Genomic DNA, 19,761 nt, shown 5'->3' on the forward strand with positions numbered 1-19,761 from the left:
AATTTTTTACAATGTTCAATTCTAAAAAAAAAAGTCAATTCCATAATTTTTAAATTTCATAATGAAATTAGCTTTAGCTTATAGGGCAGAATATGTATTTTTACAAGCTAGATAAGCTGTGTGTGTTTGTGTGGTGAGGGGGCTACTTGGGGTTGAACCCAGGGCTTCTTGCACTAGGCAAGCACTTTACCCCTGAGCTACATCTCCAGACCACTTTTTAAGTTAATTTTGAGACAGGGTCTCACTAAGTTGCCCAGACTGGTCTTGCACTTGTGATCCTCCAGCCTCAGTCTCCTGAGTAACTGGTATGACAGGCCTGCACAAGCATGCCCAACTTAAGACCCTTTTTGTTGAGAAGAAAGCCATTAAGACTATCGATACTGTTTTTTTAAACAATAAAAGTTGGATATCTCGTAATATATGAAAATGAGCAAAACAGCAGAAATAAGTAATTCTTCACTGCTTTGTGTGCATAAAACTTTAGGGTTTGTAAATATGTTCCCAGACCTTATCTCAGGGTAAATATGTTCCCAGACCTTATCTCAAGGGTTGTTCCCACTTTGTAGATAAATACACTAAGACTCAAGCAAAATTACTTACCTGAAGTTATATAAGCTAACAGCAAAATAAAATCAGTTTATTTAATTTATGGAAACATTTCCTGAGTGAATGACAACCATGGGGATTTGAAAATAAATACATATCCCATGACTTTCTCCTGCCAACACCATACACAATCCAGGTCTTCCTCTTCAATGATTTTTAATTTCTTCTCCATTTGGGCAAGGAATGGGAAGCCATGCAATTGGGAACAATCACTGCGCATGCTAATTATAAAATGTTCAGTAGTTGTCTGTCATTAAGCAAGAAATCTCTTGGTCAGGGGACACATGTTTTTTGTGCATACATATCCCCAAAAGGTCCTGGAACGGAGAGATTTTCTTTTACAACAAGGTGGATGTTATGGTTTAGATATGAGGTATTCCCCAAAAGTTCAGAGGAGAAATGATTAGGTTGTAAGAGTCTTAACCAAATTAGTGATTTAATCCCCTGATAGGGATCAACTGAGTTGTAAGTGAAGTGGTAGGATGTGGCTGAAGAAGATGGGAACTGGGTGTGGCTTTGGGTATGTATTTGTATCTGGCAATTGTAGTCTTCTCTGCTTCCTGATGATGCAAGCTGCTTTCCTCTGTCACACTCTTCTACCATGATATTTATCCTCTCCTCGAACCCTGAGGAATGGAGCTGGCCTTCCATGGACTAGGACCTCTGAAACTGTGAGCCCTCAAATAAACTTTTCTTCTATAATTACGCTGGTCCGATCCTTAGAGTCACAGTGAAGTATCCCTGGGATTCTCCCAGAAAGTCTGCATCACTGACATTTGGGTATTTTGTTAACTCCACAATAGTTGAACACTGACAAAACTGACAAGCTGGTATCTCTCAGTGCACCTCAGTTAATGCATTGCATTTTTCATAATTTAGTTCTATGGTGGTGGTTCTCTTTCATAAGGTTTTTAAGAAGTTTTAAAAATTTTAAAAATGCATTTTAGTTTTAGAAGGCTGTAGCTCAAAGTTGCAACAGCATACAGAAAACATGTCTAGGATATGTCTTAGTTCTTAAGATCAGGAAGTGTGGCTTTACCTTTTTTTTTTTTTTTTTTTTTTTTTTTTTCTTTTTGTAGTGTTCACAACATTTTAAGTACAGAGCCCATGATTAAATAAAATGAGGCTTTGAGGTTTTAAGAATTCAGATCATGAATGGGTTTTATTACTTTTCTCCAAAACACAATATATTACTGGGTTTTTCTTCCAATATCCAAACAGCTAATAGCTTTGTTGAATGGTGTTCTCTTCCCCAAAAAGGAAATTCTAATTAACTCAAGCATTTGATTCAACCTCTAAGCAATTTTAAGACTGGGGGTGGTGCTAGAGTTGGTCTTAGTTTTTCTAATGTCCTTTGTTAGCCTCATAAAAACTCCTATGGATATGAGTCTTAATAGATTTCAGTTCTCTTCCATTTTCACATTCCTGCTTGTCCTGAGGGAGTAGTATAGTTTGGTTATTGTTGGTCTGGCATGCAGCTGGAAAAAGAATGTGGAATTTATGGGAGCAAGGGGCCTCTCTTGCTTGTTGCTGCTGCCAGAAATGTATATCTTGCAACTCAGAGGCTTTGTACAAGACTTGTGTTATAAATCGAACCATGCACCTTGGCGGCTGCCAAGTGAGTCCATCAAAGTTGGACTTAGTTGTGTGTAACTTATTTTGCCAAGGGGTAGATAGAAAACTGCCTGTATTCTAGAGTATCTTCTCCCCTCTTTCCTCCTCCTGTTCTTTCAAATAGCCTGGCTTCAAACTCTGGAGCTACTTGTTTGAGTTGAAGAAATGTCTTTTTTTTTTTTTTTTTTTTGGCGGTGCTGGGGATTGAACCCAGGGCTTTGTACTTGCAAGGCAAGCACTCTACCGACTGAGCTATTTCCTCAGCCCAAGGAATGTCTTTTGAGGAGTTCTCTTAACATGTCTGTCAGATAACTTGCTCATCCAGCAGAGGCTGGAATCCTGGCATAGTTGCACATGCAATGCATGAATTTTGGAAAGGGCATTAAGGGACGGATTTGGGATTACACAGCTGGTAAATGTAGCTACACCAAATCCCTGATTTCTATATTTTCTCCAAATCTCTCAACTCACTCATGCCATTGCTTCCTTTCCTACTTAGTCTGGACTCTGAGCGGAATCATTTCAGATTCTACCTCACTCACTCTATGGATCTTCATCCCTCAACTGGTCCATTCTCACCTGTACTACCTGCTCCTTGTCAGGCTGCTAGTGAAAATTACAATCAAGTAGACCTTCTTGCCCTACAGCCTCACTCCACTTTTCATGCTTTTCCTAGCCAGTGCAGTATAACTTCACCTAAGAGACTTTTGCTGGCATGTTGCAAATTTTTACCTGCAGCCCAGGCCTCTGTCCTGAGTTCCAGACCTATCTCCTCCCATCTAGTGGAGATGCATTTATATGTCCCTGATGGAATTCACTTACTCCTCTCAGATCTGACTCTCCTACTAGAGACAAGACCCTACGATCCCTGGAGAAAACAAAAACGGCCAAGAAATCAAAAGCCAAGAACACGATGTCCTTAAACTCCCCTCACAATCAAGCTTAATTGAAGCCTAGTGTTGTCACAGGTTTCCAGCCAGCATTCTCAAACTTTCACCTGTAACTCCATGATCTCAGCCACTGTGGGCAGGCCCAGGGCTTCAGGATGGGACATGTTGCTTCATTCTTTAGGCATCATTAATGATGCTAGCTGTGGGCCTTGGATAAGGAGAGTTACTTAGATAAATAGTGCCTGGGTGTGCAATTTTCTTTATAGGCACTGGGATGTGTTTTAAATTTCCTGAAAAACCAGTCTCCCTGGAATATGTGCACAGTTCCCCATCCCTCCCAACATGTGAGTCATTTGTATTTAAAGCAGGATCCTGAACATATACCTCTGGAAAGGAGAGCACTAAAGACCATTGATTTCCTTTGGAATTGATATAATAAATGGCATATTTATTGCGATTGGGGGGAAAAAATCACATGTTTCCATAAGGCAAGAGCTATAGGGTTAGATATGATTAAGTCTGCCTGCAGGGCTGAGCTGTTTGAGGGGCCTTCAAGTTGTGGGGCAGGTTTTGCTGTGTGACGTGGCTTGGTCTACCATATTTACTCAGACTTACACACTTCTGTGAGCTTGGTTTCAAGGGCTTTGGGGCATGCCTCGCCCTTGCCTTTACAATTAACATGTCTTGCCGATCCCTCTTGAAGAAAACAAAATGATGATTTAGTGTTTACTTTTTCAAAAAAGGTTCTTTAAAAATACAGGCACACCTGCCGCACTTTGACTTTTCTTCAGGGACACATTAAAGTGGATGAAAGCAATCAGCCAGGAGGCAGAGTGCATTCCTGTGAGCTGTGTGCTCTGAACCGGGTGACTTCATTTCCCCAGCCTTGGTTTCTTGTTCTGTGAAATGATGATTTCTGTACTTCTTGTCAAAGTCCCCTCAGATTTCCAACAGAACACTCAGGAAATTCATGGCTTTGTGATAAAGATGTTTTCACAATACAGAAAGACCAACTATTTGACTTAGAGATCTCTGTTACTCGGATTCTAAGACAATTCCCCGATTGTCCTTTATAAAAAAGTTTTTTTTAAAAAAATCCATCAGTTTAAAGTGTTGCTATTATTTATTGGATTTGAAAAAAATTAATGTAAAAGCTATGGTTATAGCACTATAGGGCCTCCAAAAATTATAGTGTATTAAAACTGAAGTACGGTCCCATCAAAAGACCAATGACGTTCTTTATGGAACTAGAAAAACAGTCCTAAAATTCATTTGGAAGAATAAAAGAACCAGAATAGCCAAGGTAATTTGAAGTCAAAAAAGCAATGCTGGAGGTATCACAATACCTGGCTTCAAATTATACTACAGAGCTATTGTAACAAAAACTGCATGTAACTGGCACACAAATAGACATATTGATCAATGGAACAGAATAGAAGCTATAGAGACAAACCCACACATCTACAGTCATCTGGTCCTTGGCAAAGGTGTCAAAAACATTCACTGGAGAAAAGACAGCCTTTTAAACAAATGGTGCTGGGAAAATCTGAGTGTCCATATGTAGAAGAATGAAACCAGACCCTTATCTCTCTCACACTGCACAAAAATCAACTCAAAATGAATTAAAGACCTAGGAATTAAACAAGAACCTAAGAAACTCCTAGAACAAAACATAGGATCAACACTACAGCAACTTTCTCAATAGAACCACTAAAGCTCAGGAAATAATGCCAAGACTTAATAAATGGGATGTCATCAAATTAAAAAGCTTCTGCATAGCAAAGGAAACAATTAGGAATGTGAAAGAGAATCTACAGAATGGGAGAAAATCTTGGCTAGCCACTCTATTGACAGAGGATTAATATCTAGGATACATAAAGAACTCAAAAAACTTTACACCAAAAAAATCAAATAGTACAGTGAATAAATGGGCAAATGAACTAAACAGACACTTCTCAAAAGAAGAAATACGAGCAGCCAACAAATGAAAAAAATATTCAACATCAGCAGCAATCAGAGAAATCCAAATCAAAACTACACTGAGATTTCATCTCACATCAGTCAGAATGGCAATCCTCAAGAATACAAATAATAATAAATGCTGGAGAGGATGGGAGAAAAAGGAACACTTACACTGTTGGTGGAATTGTAAATTAGTACAATCACTGTAGAAATAAGTATAGAGGCGCCTCAAAAGAACTAGGCACAGAACCACCATACAACCAGTTATACCACTCTTCAGCATTTATCCTGAAGAATTAAAGTCCGTATACTATAGCAATGCATGCATACCTATGTTTATAGCAACACAATTCACAGTAGCCAAAATATGGAATCAGCCTAGGTGCCCATCAATGAGTGGATAAAGAAAATGTGCTATATATACACGATAGAGTTTTATTTGGTCATAAAGAAAAATGAAATTATGGCATTTCAGGAAAATGGATGGAACTGTTAAGCAAAATCAGAAAGGGACATGGATAGAGTTTGGGTGTATTTGAATTAAGTCCAAACATAGCACACTCTTGCTCAAAACTCAGGTGACTCCGATTCCATTCACTGTAAAAACAAAGCCCTTCCTACAGCTCACTAGACCCCTTTTCACCTGGCCCCTCAGTCTCCTGTCATTGTCTCTTCTCATCCACTTGCTCTTGCCTGTTGTTTCTGGGAGGCATCGTGCACTCCTGCCTCATGCTGCCTCAGGGCTTTTGCACATGCTCCCTCATCCTGGAACTGTTCCCCTCTGTTTCAATGCCTTCAGGTCTCCATTCACATGCCAGCTTACCAAAGGGGGCTTTCCTGACCACCACACATAATAGAACACACCTTCCTCCACTCCTGGCTCCAGCACCTGCTCTCCCTTGCTGTTGCTTGATGTGGATTATTGTTTATTGCCTATTCGCATAGTGCCCCCCACCATAAGCTTCAGGAGCTCGGTGGGGGTATGCATTCTTATTACTGTATCCCCAGCACCTAGAATAGGCTCTTGGTAGGTACTCAATAAACTTAATATATATTTATTGAAAGAAAAAAGAAATTAGTTTGGGACATGCTGCATTAAAGTTGCTTCAGTTATATCTGAAAGGAACCACACATAAGCACTTGAGAGGGCTGAGGACCAGACTGGGAATCATCAGCATGTAATGGAAGTAGTTGAGATCATGCAGTGAGCAATGAGAAAAGGGAAAGGCCGGGGAAAGTATCTTTGGGAACACCAACCTAGAGAGACAGAGAAAACAGATACATAAAGGAGCATTAGAAAACGTAGCAAGTGACTGAAAAAGAAAACCAGGGGGCAAGGTATCCTGAAAAGAAACGATCCCATTGAAAGAATGACAAACAGCATCTGTTAAATGCTGCAGTGAGATTGGTTCCTTGGAGCAGTGTCCTTGGGATGACGAGAGGAGAGGCCAGGCTGTATCAGAGAATGAGAACTGACTCAGAGTTGAAATGGTGAGGACAGAAGCTGGAGGAAAAGAAGAGAGTTAGTTGAGGCAGTAGCAGAGGCATAGTTAAATGAAAATGGTAAATTAATTTTGTTGAAACAGTCTGGAGTGAGGGAGGAGGAGAGAGATGGATTTGAGTATACAGAGGACTAGGTGTGGGTTTGTCTTTGTGTTTTCTACGCTGTTCCATTGCTCTATATGTCTATTTTTATGCCAGTACCATGGGAAAGCCTCTTCTATTGCAAAAGAGAGGGAGAAAGTAGTGGACACAGTTGTAGGAGAAATTGAAAATTGAACTGGAATTTGAGCAGTGAGGACTGCAAGAAGAACTTCCTGCCAGAGGCCTTCTATTTTTTTCAGTTAAAAAAAAAAAAAATGCTTATTTGCTATTTTTGACAAGAGCGGGAAAGTAATGGATGAGTTTCCATAAAGAGGATCAGGTTTTAAATTGTAGTTCTGGGGAAAGGAGTCACATACTGTCTAGGGTGTCCAGAAGGGCAGAGGTCGCTTCACTGGAGACCGTGATTCCTACAGTAACACCTGTTTTCTGTTATGTTTGCTAATTTCAATGTACATATAAATCACCTGGGGACCTGGTTCATTTGCAGGTTCTGATTCAGTGGACCTGAGCAGGGCTGAGATTCTGCCCTTCTACAGGTTCCCAAGTGATGCTGATGATCTCCGAGTACATGATTTTTGCCATTTTCTCTAGCACTGCTCAGGCCTAGATCAGATTGGAGCTCAGGGAGAGTTGAAGTCAGGGCTGGAGTTTTGCCAGGTGGACACAATAGAAGGAAAAGGAGGAAAGGGAAGTTGAGAAGGTTAAAAGGAGAAGCAGGAGCAAGGCAAAGTACAGTTTGAGGAGGGTGAAGATCTTGAAGACTGGAGAAGGTGGGGTGGAATAGGAAGTCAGAACTGAAGGTAAGTCCAAGTTGTCAGATATACTTTGCAAGGAAGGTCAAAAGCAAGTGATTTCTGGGGCTAAAATAGAAATTCAGCTTCCTAACATTGGCATACAAACTCAAGGAAGAATACTACTCACAATGGGTTTAGACTTGTCCTACACACACAAAATATTAAACAGTGTCTTAAAATTCTTCTTACCCCTTTCTTTTAATTAGTCCTTTTCCCATGTTATCTTCACTTTAGATTTTAAATTTCTAATGAGAAGAAATTTTATTTTGGGGTTAACAATTGCACAGCACTGCACTGCACAGGGAGCTCGGCTGATCAACGTGCTATCTTAATTTTTGGACAAATAAGTGGACTTGACTGATCCATGAATCTACTAATGCATTGTCAGAAAAATGTTACCATAATGTAATCCCATTATTTTACAGTTTATTCTTCTTTTGAATAGGGCATCACCTCCATTCTTAGAAACATAAGTTTTTTCTATAAAAGACTCAAATTATGTGACAAGCCCATGGTCCAAGTATTACACTTAATTAAACTGTACTTATAACGAAATTCTTTTATATGTGAGCATATTATCAACAATCTTTAGGAAGTGGTTCTGCATGATGGGAATACAAAGAGATATGAGGTGCAGTTTTTTTTCTTGGTTCTGTTTGGAAATCAAGATATATGTGAATGAAGCTATATAATACCAGGCCGAATGTTCATTAAGAGCCATAATGGAGGAATGAGAAGTTCAAACTCAAGGGTTTAGAAAGAAAAGGTAAATATAGGTGATTCAAAGCTAAAAGCAGTTACAGAGTTTTTGACTTTAGAATTAATTGAAGGCATAATTTTCAATTAGTATTTATTCTAAATCTGCCTTAAGCACTATGCTTTTTCTTTCAACCTGGAATCAATAATATTAACAGTTGTTATAAACCAATGCTAAAACTGAATAATTTGAGTACCACCTAAAATCATTCATTATAAAATTTCAGACATGCAAAAAGCATAAGGAACAGATAATATAAGAAATACAAAGTAATTGTTTCATATTCACCAATCTTAAGCCTAGCAGGTACTCAGTAAATGTTTGTTGAATGAATAAATTATTATCATTTATTATTAAATGACTTGTCTCCATACTTATAATATCCTTGGAGTCAAGGACAATGTTTCAAATTGGTCTTTTCTACGGTGCCTATATAAAGATGGTTACATGGTTGGTGCTCGATAAATACTTTTAGGTTGGTTGATTTATTCAAAGTCTGTTTGTAGGTCTCATTAAGCTTGAACCCTAACCCTTAGCTCTCTTTACCCTAACCTAATATTAAGCCTAATTGAAATTACTTTAATTATAACACATTCTGATGAACTATACCTCTACAACACTAAATGAGAAAAGTTGAAAATCATTTAAACTATGGCTTTTCATTTATTATAACATCCTTTATACTGCATCCTATGTTTAGTGCTTGAATTAGAGAGTTGCTCAAAGTCCTGATTTTTTTTTTTTTAAATTGGAATAAGTAAAAATCTTACATTGCAAAGTGGTTAAGCATAGATTTTTCTTTGGGGCAGGGGGCGGGTACTAAAATTTTAAGAGCCATCCTGTAACTACCCCGGATTCATCTCCATAAAGTTCTAGAAATGATTCACACAGTTCCATTTGTTTGATGCTGCTGCTTATAGTTCACTGTTTTAACATGGAGTTCAAGGGCTGATTGCATTGGAATTGTCTTCCAGTGCTTGTATAGGTTTAATGGATTACAGCCAGGGCAATAAGGGTGACAGTTTGGCACCCACATTTTTTCAGTTTTCTAGGTGCTGCTTAAAGATGCTAAATTATAAGAAATTGGCATTGATTTTGTCTTGGCTGTGCTTCTCTTGTTTAACTTCTCAACCTTACATTATCTTCATATTCCTGCTCCTCTTCTTTCTCTCCCCAGTCCCTTTCACATCCTACCTGCCTTCCAACTCTGATACCTTCCTCAGGCTCCACCTGCCAATATGGAAACTCTGAAGGAGCCACTCATGCGGGATTATTTGCGCTTCTCACTCTGCTCTTGGGACCTGCAGTCACCAACCACACAGGAAAGAAAGTTTTCTGTTTGGAGTGAATGTTGTGCATCGCAGTTACTGACCAAAACCTGTGTAGGAGACGGAGCTTGCACTTTGTGGACTGATAACAAAATGGTTCTATCAGGGGAACCATTTCATTGACCAGGTTTTTGAGAACTGCTACAGATTTTGGAGTGGAATGGCTTCCTTGAGATACAATTCATATATCATACACTTACATCCATTTAAATTACACAAAAAGTATTCACATTGTTGTGCAAACTTCATCACAATCAATTTTAGAGTATCTCATCCCCTTAAAAAAGGAACCCTGGCCCCTTAACCTACCACCCCTCAATCCTATTTTCCCCTGCCCTGAGCCTTAATTACTATTCTACTTTCTCTCTGTATTTTCCTGTTATGAATATTGCATATAAATGGAAACATATAATATGACCTGCTGTGTCAGGTTTCTTTCACTTAGGATAATGTGTTCAAAATTCATCTATATCGTAGCATGTATTAGTACTTCATTCCTGATATGGTCGAATACAAGGAATTTTGTTTTATACATATGACACATTTTGTTTGTTCAGTCATCATTTGATGGGCATTTGGGTTATTCCCACTTTTTAGATAATATGAATAATGCTGTTATGAACAGCCTTGTACAAGCTTTTGTGTGGGGACATATTTTCAGTTCTTTTGGGTATACACCTCGGAATGAAAATTGCTGAGTCAAACGGTAATTACGCATTCAAATTTTCAGGAACTGTCAGACTGTTTTCCAAAGTGGCTGTACCATTTTACACTCCTACCATCATATGAGTGTTGGCTAGAAATTTTCTACATGCTGGCTACCATTTGTTATCTCTTCGTTGCCATCCCAGAGGTGTGAAGTGGTATCCCATTTTGGTTTTGATTTACATTTACCTGATATTGAGTCTCTTTTTAATGTGTTTGCTGGTCATTTGTATACATGCTTTGCAGAAATGTCAGTTCGGATTCTTCGCTCATTTTTACATTGGGTTGTCTTTTTACTGGAAATTTTAAGTTTTCTTCATATATATTAGATATATAATTTGGTGAATATGTTCTCCCATTCCATGTGTTATCTTTGCACTGTCTTGATAGTATCCTTTTCAGCATAAAAGTTTTTAATTTTAATAAAGTCCAGCTTATATTTTTGTTGCTTATGCTTTTGATGCTGTATTTAAGAATCCAATTCCAAATCCAAGGTTACAAAGATTGGCTCCTAAGTTTTTTCAGCTTTACTGTTTTTGACTCTTTCACTTAGGTTCTTGATATTTGAATTTTTGTATATGGTATGAAGTAGGTGTCCACCTTCAGTATTTAGCATGTGGTTATGTAGTTGTTCCAGTACCATTTATTGAAAAGACTAATCTTTCTCGGATGAGATTAGTACCCTTGTTAAAAAGTAATTGGCTATAGATAAATGGCTTTATTTCTGGAGTCTAAACTGCATTCCATTCATCTGTATGACTGTCCTTATGCCAGCTCAACAAGCTGTGACTTTAAGTTTTGAAATTGAGGTGCAGGTCCTCCAACTTCATTCCATTTCAAGATGATCAAGTCAGTCTAGGTCACTTGAATTTCATGAGTTTTAGGATCAGCTTGTTAATTTCCACAAAGAAACCAGCAGGGATACTGCTAAGGATTGTGTTGAATTCATAGGTCAATTGGGGAGTATTGCTATCTTAATAATATTGTCTTCCAATCCAGGAACTTCATGGGAAGTCTCTCCATTAATTTAGATCTTATTTCTTCCAACAGTGTTTTGCAGCTCTGAGTATACATTTTGTACTTCTTTTGTCAAATTATTCATAAGTATTTTACTCATTTAGATGTTACCATAATGGAATTTCCTAATTTCATTTTGGCTCATTCATTTATAGTGTTTACTCCTTAGGGATATATAGAGGAAAGCTCGACTATTGCAGGCAAAAGGTGGCTGGTGGTTTGTGAGCATCTCCAAAACATGGACTTCTTGAGATTCTGTGTGGAGGTAAAAGTTCTATGGTCAAATAATTTTGGAAAATACTGTGTATATTTATGAAGTCCATAAACACAGAAGGCTCTTAGAAGTCAGGCAGCATCTTGAAGCTTTAGATCCTATAAAAATCAAATCCCTTTGTCTATTTTGAAATGTTTAATCAGGAATGCAAATGATTCCTAGATCCTTCTTAAAATGTGATAAGATAGAGTTTATGTGGCTGAGGTCTCAAAAAATCAAATTATTTCTTAATTTTGTCTAGAGTAGAAGTTAATGGTTAGCCATGATTTGTTGTAAAATGCACTGTAAGTGCCAGTAAAAAAGCTTCTTTTTTAAAAAAAGTGACATTCAAATCAACTAGTAAAATACTGTTTTTTTTTTTTTTGTTGTTGTTGAATTTCTTAGAGTCAAGTGTCCTACATGAAGATTCTCAAACTAAATGTTTATATCAATATTGTACAATGGAAAGAGTGAGATATTTAGGAATGGGAAAATGGGGCATGGGTGAGCGAGTCGATGGACTAACATACAATCATTTTAAATTTAAGAAGGTAAGGTTTCAGAAAGTAATGTGGCTTTAGGAGCTGGACATAGTTCTAGTCCTGTATGTCTCACTGAGTGATGGTAGACGTATCTGATGGCCTCTCAAAATCTGTTTCATCACTTTAAAATGCTCTTAATAACAGTAACACTTTATAAGGTACATAGCACAGAACATACATAACTCAAGTGTAAATGACTTTACCCTTTAAAAGAGGGGTAAAGTATTCATAATTCCATTTTGCCCAGACTTTGCCTGTGTCCTCAAGGTTTAGCTCTGGAGATTTGTGTCTGATTTGAAGGACCATCAAAGACTGAATTCTGTGGCCAGCTTAGAATGCTTAAATGAAGAGAATTCAAGGATCCACCCATCTTAACAACACCCAAACCTGTCCTCAGGCAAACTTTCTCTATTGTTCCCCCAACTCTCGGTCTTCTTTCTTTATAACTCATTCCTTTTGTCAGGGAGCCCTGACAAAATCAACTTTCTGGAAAATGAAACACAAAGTCAAATTGATTCAACTAGTCACTTACAGTAGGGATATTTGCAATTTTTCTGTCTAGTCACTTACAGTAGGGATATTTGCAATTTTTCTGTCTTCTCCAAATATGGAATGGATAGCACTATTTCTAGTTAAAGAAATTCTGAAAGTTTGTCATGGATATGGTGATAAGACATGGAACTCAATTTTGATTGGGTATTTTCTTTTTCCTATGCTATTTAAAAAAAAAATGTTTGCCTAATGTTATGGGTTAGGTGTGATGGGTCCCCAAAAAGCTCATGTATGAAACAATGCAAGAATGTTTAGAGATGAAATGATTGGATTATGAGAATTGTAACCTAATCCTCCATTGACATGGATTAACCGGATAGTAACTGTAAGCAGGTAGGGTGTTACTGGAGGAAGTAGGTTACTGGTGGTGTGCCATTGGGGTTTATATTTTGTCCCTGATGAGCGGAGATAGTGTTCTGCTTTTCTGGCTGTCATGTCTTGAGCTGCTTTACTCCACCACAATGTTCTGCCTCCTCTTGGGTCCAAAGATATGGAATCAGCCAACAGTGCACTGAATCTCTGAAACCGTGAGCCAAAATAAACTTTTCCTCTAAATTGTTTTAGTTAGGTATTTTGGTCACAGTGACAAAAAGCCAACTAAAACTCCTGATCACCAATTTCAGTATACTTCTTCTATATGATGCTAAATTACCAACTTTCTAGGGCAAATAAAGCATCAAACTTGGGTTCTTGATTTTTTTTTTCTTTTTTTTTTTGGCTTTAACTCTGGCATTAGGAAGTTGGGATGGGAGGTACAAGAATAGTTAGTTATAAAGAAACTGGGCAGACAGATGGAAAATATGAATAAAATATAGGCCCAAGAATAAGTCACAAAATTGTTGCTGCTTGTCTTCATTATTACAGTTTCCATAAGTTTTCTCTCCTCCCCACCTTTGTATTAGTGATAACTTTCCAAACATATGTTTATATGAAAATGGGCTTGTATAGTTAGTTACTGGGGACTATGGCATTGTTTCTTATTGTTGGTTTCTATTTTAAACTTTGTATTCTTAACGATCCTATGATTTGCATTTATTAGCAAATGTTCTGATTTTTTTGAACTGATGAAAACAATATAAAAAAACTAGTCAAGTAATAGAACTAAGGAGCAGCCAAAAAAAAAAAAAAAAAAAAAAACAAAACAAAAACAACAACAAAAACAACAACAACAACAACAAAAAACACCAAATCAACCTAATAAAAATGTATGCATTCTATGTGGAGACCTTTAAGAGATAAAATCTAGATGTCTCTTCTTTGGGAGAAGTGAGGCAAATGGTCAGCTCATACAAGGCCCAAACTCTAGCTCTAAGATACTTGAGGCTCAATTCTCAGTGGAAAGAGGAGCTAGATGACAGATGGGAAGGATCAATAATTTCCTAAGTGTAACTTTTTGCTAAATGACCTTTCAAGAGGACACCCTAACAAAAGAGCAATATACCAAATTTTTAAAACAACCACAGGCATTTTTGACATTTCAAAAACCAAGCACAAAATGGATCTAGTCACAGGTCTCTCTTTTTCTCCTAATTGTTAAACTAGAATATTTTATTTTTGAGCCCTAATGGTAAACAATGGATGCTCTCATTCAGTGCTGTTGAAAGAAGTCTGGCTGTATTCATTCTTTCAGAAGCCAACAACATGGGTAAAATATGAAATATTGGGTATCAAGTTACAGAAAAGAAGGTTCTCAAAACAAGTTGGGAAGGGGCAAATGTAACTCATTGGTCATATTTCTCAAATTATTACTCTTCAAATAATGAGAAGAGTTAAAAAGTTAGCTAGAAGGGAATATCAAGTTCAAATCCCTTTTGTTTTATGAATGAAAAAACTAGAAACCGAGAGAAATTATACTTTGAAGAAATTATACTTTGAAGAAATACTTTTATAAGAAGCTTCCTTATAAAATTGAGGTTGAGGAATTAAAAACAGCTGTGAAATTTCATGTTCAGTTTGTTATTGGAGACAATTGAACAAACAAGAGACATAAAATGAAAGTAAAGGTAGGAAATAGCTTAATTAAAGAATAGGAATTGTGCAGTGTGATAAATGCCTGAGAAATTCATAACAATGGTAATGTCAAAACACTTGAAGATTTTACTCTTCGGTATATCAGATGTTTGTAGTCAAGTGAAACAGTCCTCACAAGTTCATCAAAGACCCACTGGAAGGGTCAGCTCAGCGATTACAGAGATTAGTTCACCACCAGTAAGATAAGAAAGTAGTAAGTTTATAGATGAGGTATTCAGGAAAACAGACTTTAAAATGATGGCCCACAGTGGTGGTTGTCCGGACTTCATATTAGTCTCACTGGGGATTTTTCTACTTATAACTTTATTAGCAATCATTCTTTATCTATTATATTATACTTTAACAGGTTATTCCTCATAAATAATATTCTTATTCACAGAACAAAATGGAAATGGAATCAATAGCAACATTAGTAACACATCCTGTGTTAGGCTTTCAAGGGCTTGGTTCATGGTTTCAGCAGAAGTGACAATCTTCATAAGAAGACATTTCTAAGGGCAATATTGTGAAGAAGTCCTCAGTTGTTCATAAGAAGGAGATAAGAATCCTGGCCTATGTTATTTTTCTGGTAATGAATACATTTGAGTGAGCAAGCTAGTTTAATTTCTCTGATGTGGTCTCTGATCTTAGTTTTTTGGAAGACTGAGATAATCAGAATATTAGAAAATAGAAAAACTCCAAAGGTAATTATGACATACCACTGCTTAAAAATTCTTCAATGGTTTCCCTTTGCCAGGGGTGAAGAGCAAAGATAAGAGTCCCTAACATGAACCAGTTGGCCCTGCTTGATCTGGTCTCTGTTTTCCTTTCTTTTAGCTGTGGTTGTCTTCTCTCACTTTCTCGACTATGCCCTTCTCCATCCTGCCTCAGAATGTCTCCCATGTTATTGGAGAGTTTGGAAATATTAGCTCATATTCCCTCCTCAGAGCTCAATATAATTTCCTTCAGAAAGTCTCCTCCCTCCAACCCCCACCCTTTTTATGTTTCCCCCTATTTATTCAAGCAACTAGTTATTTCATGTCTTTTTTCCCCATGTGCTTCATAGAGGTGTGCCCTGTCTCTCGTTTATTCCTCTATGAAGCACTTGTGACCCATCTGACCACACAGAAGGCACTTAATAAATATTTGTGGAATAAACTGAGACAACCGATATAAAAATTTTAAATGCCTGCTACATAGTAAGTATTCAATATTAACAGCTCTACTAAATTTGCATTTGTTTCACTCTGCCTCTGTTGCTTATTTGTCTTGTCATCTTTCAAGATATATGACCAGCATTGGGGATGAAATCTGGAGTATGTGGGACTAGCAGTGTATCCTGATGGTGATAATGATTCCAGGCTACCAAGCCTGGAATGCTACAGGTTACTGATCTTGGACCGATTATTCCTCTAAATTAGACTCACTCTCAGGGCACTTCAACATAGTTAAATAAACAATCTGTGGTGAGAGCACATTAACTATTTGTTTAAAAATTCTTTGCATTTTTCTGTTTGGTTAAGATGTTTATCACAAAGAACTTTTTCTGCTGTGAGAACTTTATAGAAACCTGAAAAAAAAAAATTCTGAAGTATGCTGTCAGAGCTAAGGTACTTTAACATTTATTTTTACTCTCAACAGTACTAATATTCCACTGTTCTGACCATACCCTTTAGCGTGGTCTCTAAAACCTGCTGGGTAGTAAAACTTGAGGAGAATGGGAAAGGAGATGGAAACCACAAACTATGGAGGAGACAGATCTGTGTTCAAATCTTACATCTATTTCTCATAGTAATGGAATTTTGGGCAGAACCAGCCCCAGTGTTCCCATCTGTAAAATGTGGTTTATAATGAATGATAAGGTGAATCCCACTGTTGAAAATAACACAAACATCCTTTATACTAGTGGTTCTTGGCAGTGAAGGAAGGGAAGGATATTTTCCTCTCATGGGACAGAATGTCCGCAAATGTTTTGTTTGCCACCATGAGGATAGTGGTGGTGGCGGCATGGTATACTACTAGCTTCTAGTGGGTGAAAACCAGTTACATTGATAAGCATCTCGGAATCCCAAGGCATAGAACAGGTGTTTAGAGAAGTATCCATTCCAGAAAGTATCCATCATATGTACATACAATGTATCCATTCTATTATTGATGGTCATGTGCACTGTTTCTAGTTTGGGGACTACAACAAATAGTGTTGCTATGTACAATCTAGTGTGTGTCTTCTGGTATATGCATTTCCATTTGAATATATTTAGGAGTGGAATTTCTTGTTCCTAGGATATGTGAATGTTCGACTTTAGTAGATACTGAGAAATGGTTTTCCAGAGTGTAAGAGAGCTTGTTACTCTACATCCTCACTGATAGCTGAACTTTAAAAGCCTGACAATGCCAATGATTCTAGTGAGAAACATTTATTTTTAATTTGAAATAATTTATTAATGCCTATTGTTAGTGTTTTTTTTTTCCCCACCAGAGATTGAACCCAGGAGTGCTTAGCCACTGAGCCACATCCCTAGTTTTTTTTTTTAATATCTTGAGACAGGGACTTGTTACGTTGCTTAGGGCCTCACTAAGTTGCTGAGGTTGCCTTCGAATGCATGATCCTCCTGCCTCAGCCTCCCAAAGCTTCTTGTATTACGAGTGTGTGACTCCACACTCAGCTATTTAGTTTTTTTTTTTTTTTAAAGTACATGTTTTTGAACACTTATAAAAAGGAGTGAAAAGATATTTACCAAACTGTTGATAGTAATTTTCTGGGTGGCAAAATTGAAGGTCATTTTTACGCTTAGCTTTTTATTGGTACTTTCTAATCTTATAAACATGTTCTAATAACAAATATAAGATGGCTGTCATTTTGCAAATCTTTTCTGAAAAGCACAAGTTTCAAGGATGTTAATGGATATTCCTAGAAATAGTTTCAAGACTAAATAGGGTTGACTTATTTATTATAGGTTTGTTCAGAGATTTAAAAAATATCAACAGGCTTTATGAATCTTTTCATGGGTATTTTACAATAATGTACATGGTCTCATGACTTATAATTCACCTCAAGGATCTAATGTACCATTTTTAAGGATTATTTACAAAATGCTAGCATGGGAGAAGCCAAAATACAAGACATAAAATAGATTACAAAAAAGCAAATAATCCTTGATAAGTGATGGAATATCCACAAATAAATGTTTCCTGTATGACTAAACACCTTGAGACATTTTTATGCTGTTCTAAATATCTATGAACTTGAAGTTGTGCAAAATGTGAATGCAAGAGTGCCATCCCAGAGTGTGTCTGTGTTTTTACCTCTGCATTTAAGTTAGCCACCTAGAAGATATAGCCTTCCCAAAATAAGGACACTGGATTTGGATTATGAAGTTTAAAGTTGCACAGATGGTGAGATGTTACAAGAGCTGCAGGACCTTGGGCCTCAGGTTCTCTTTGATGATCTTTTGGATATCAAAAAGCAATTTACTTATAATAAGGTAAAACAAAGTGGATTCAGGCTGGTTTCAAAGAGAACCTTTAGTCAATGATTTGTAGATACTTGTCACCATAGCTCAACAATAAAATTTAACAACCACAGGATTTTAGTGAGGGCCAATGGCTAAAATTATTCACTGTTGTTGCCAACTTCCTCACACATCGCCAAATATGCTAAATGGCCAAATGTTAGTCAGTGATGCAGTATGACAAAAAGGTGTGGTTTGAAGTAATAGGCTTGGGTTTGAATTTCAGTTCCACTACTTATTCAGTTCTGTGACTTTCTATGGCTTTTCATTTCTTCACTAAAATTCAAAGGATAATACTACTTCCCTTAGGGTTGATGAAAATTAATTAGGCTAATATGCATGAATGAGGCTGCCCATTACCGTTCTAACCAGATCCTGGGGTACTTGATGGGATTTTCCTTCTTAGTGAAATGAGGTGTAAGCATTGGCAAAGGCTGTAGCTGATCTTCCATAGACAGAATGTTTCCTTCTTTCCACTCAGTTTCACAAAGTTGGATGTTCTGTTCTGACTCCCTTTCCTTGTCCTCGATTCTTTCTCCTGGTACCATTACTTCTTCTTTTCCTCATCACACCATCCCATTTTTCATTCCCACAGAGAAATGATGCTTTAACCAATTCTTATTTTTTATTTTATTTATTTATTTATTTTTTGGGGGGGTTCAAGAGGGCTGGGCGCTGGGGTCGAAGCTCAGTGGTGGAGCGCTTGCCTGGCATGTGTGAGGCCCTGGGCTTAATCTTCAGCAGCGCATAAAAATAAATGTAAAAAGCTACTGTGTCCATCTACAACTGAAAATGCTTTAGGAAAAAAAAGACGTGGTGCTGGGAAGGGCCACAAGAGGGTGGCGGAGTGGGAAGTTCAAAGCCGTCAGCCTCCCTGGCACCCTCACGGAGCCACCCACTGGCTGGGGCTGCCATATGGGGACTTTGGTTGGGAAGGGTTTGCTTTTTTGGTACCGGGGATTGAATCCAGGGGCATTTAACCACTGAGCCACATCTCCCTAGCCTCAGCCCTTTTTATTTTTATTTTAATTTTATTTTATTTTTTTATTGTAAACAAATGGGATACATGTTGTTTCTCTGTTTGTACATGGCGTAAAGGCATACCATTTGTGTAATCAAAAATTTACATAGGGTAATGTTGTTTGATTCATTGTTATTTTTCCCCTTCCCCCCACCCCTCCCACCCCTCTTTTCCCTCTATACAGTCCTTCCTTCCTCCATTCTTGCCCCCCTCTCTAACCCTAACTCTAACCCTAACACTAACCCTTCCCTCCCCCCTTTATGTGTCCTCATCCACTTATTAGCGATATCATTGGACCTTTGGTTTTTTGAGATTGGCTTATCTCATTTAGCATGATATTCTCCAATTTCATCCATTTGCCTGCAAATGCCATAATTTAATCATTCTTTATGGCTGAGTAATATTCCATTGTATATATATATATATATATATATATATATATATATATATATATATACACCACAGTTTCTTTATCCATTCATCAATTGAAGGACATCTAGGTTGGTTCCACAATCTGGCTATTGTGAATTGAGCAGCTATGAACATTGTTTAATCAATTCTTGATCTGATAAAGTATTTCACCCTCTCTGGTA

The sequence above is a fragment of the Sciurus vulgaris genome, assembly GCF_902686455.1.
Source record: "Sciurus vulgaris genome assembly, chromosome: 16".
In the NCBI taxonomy this organism is placed as follows: Eukaryota; Metazoa; Chordata; class Mammalia; order Rodentia; family Sciuridae; genus Sciurus; species Sciurus vulgaris.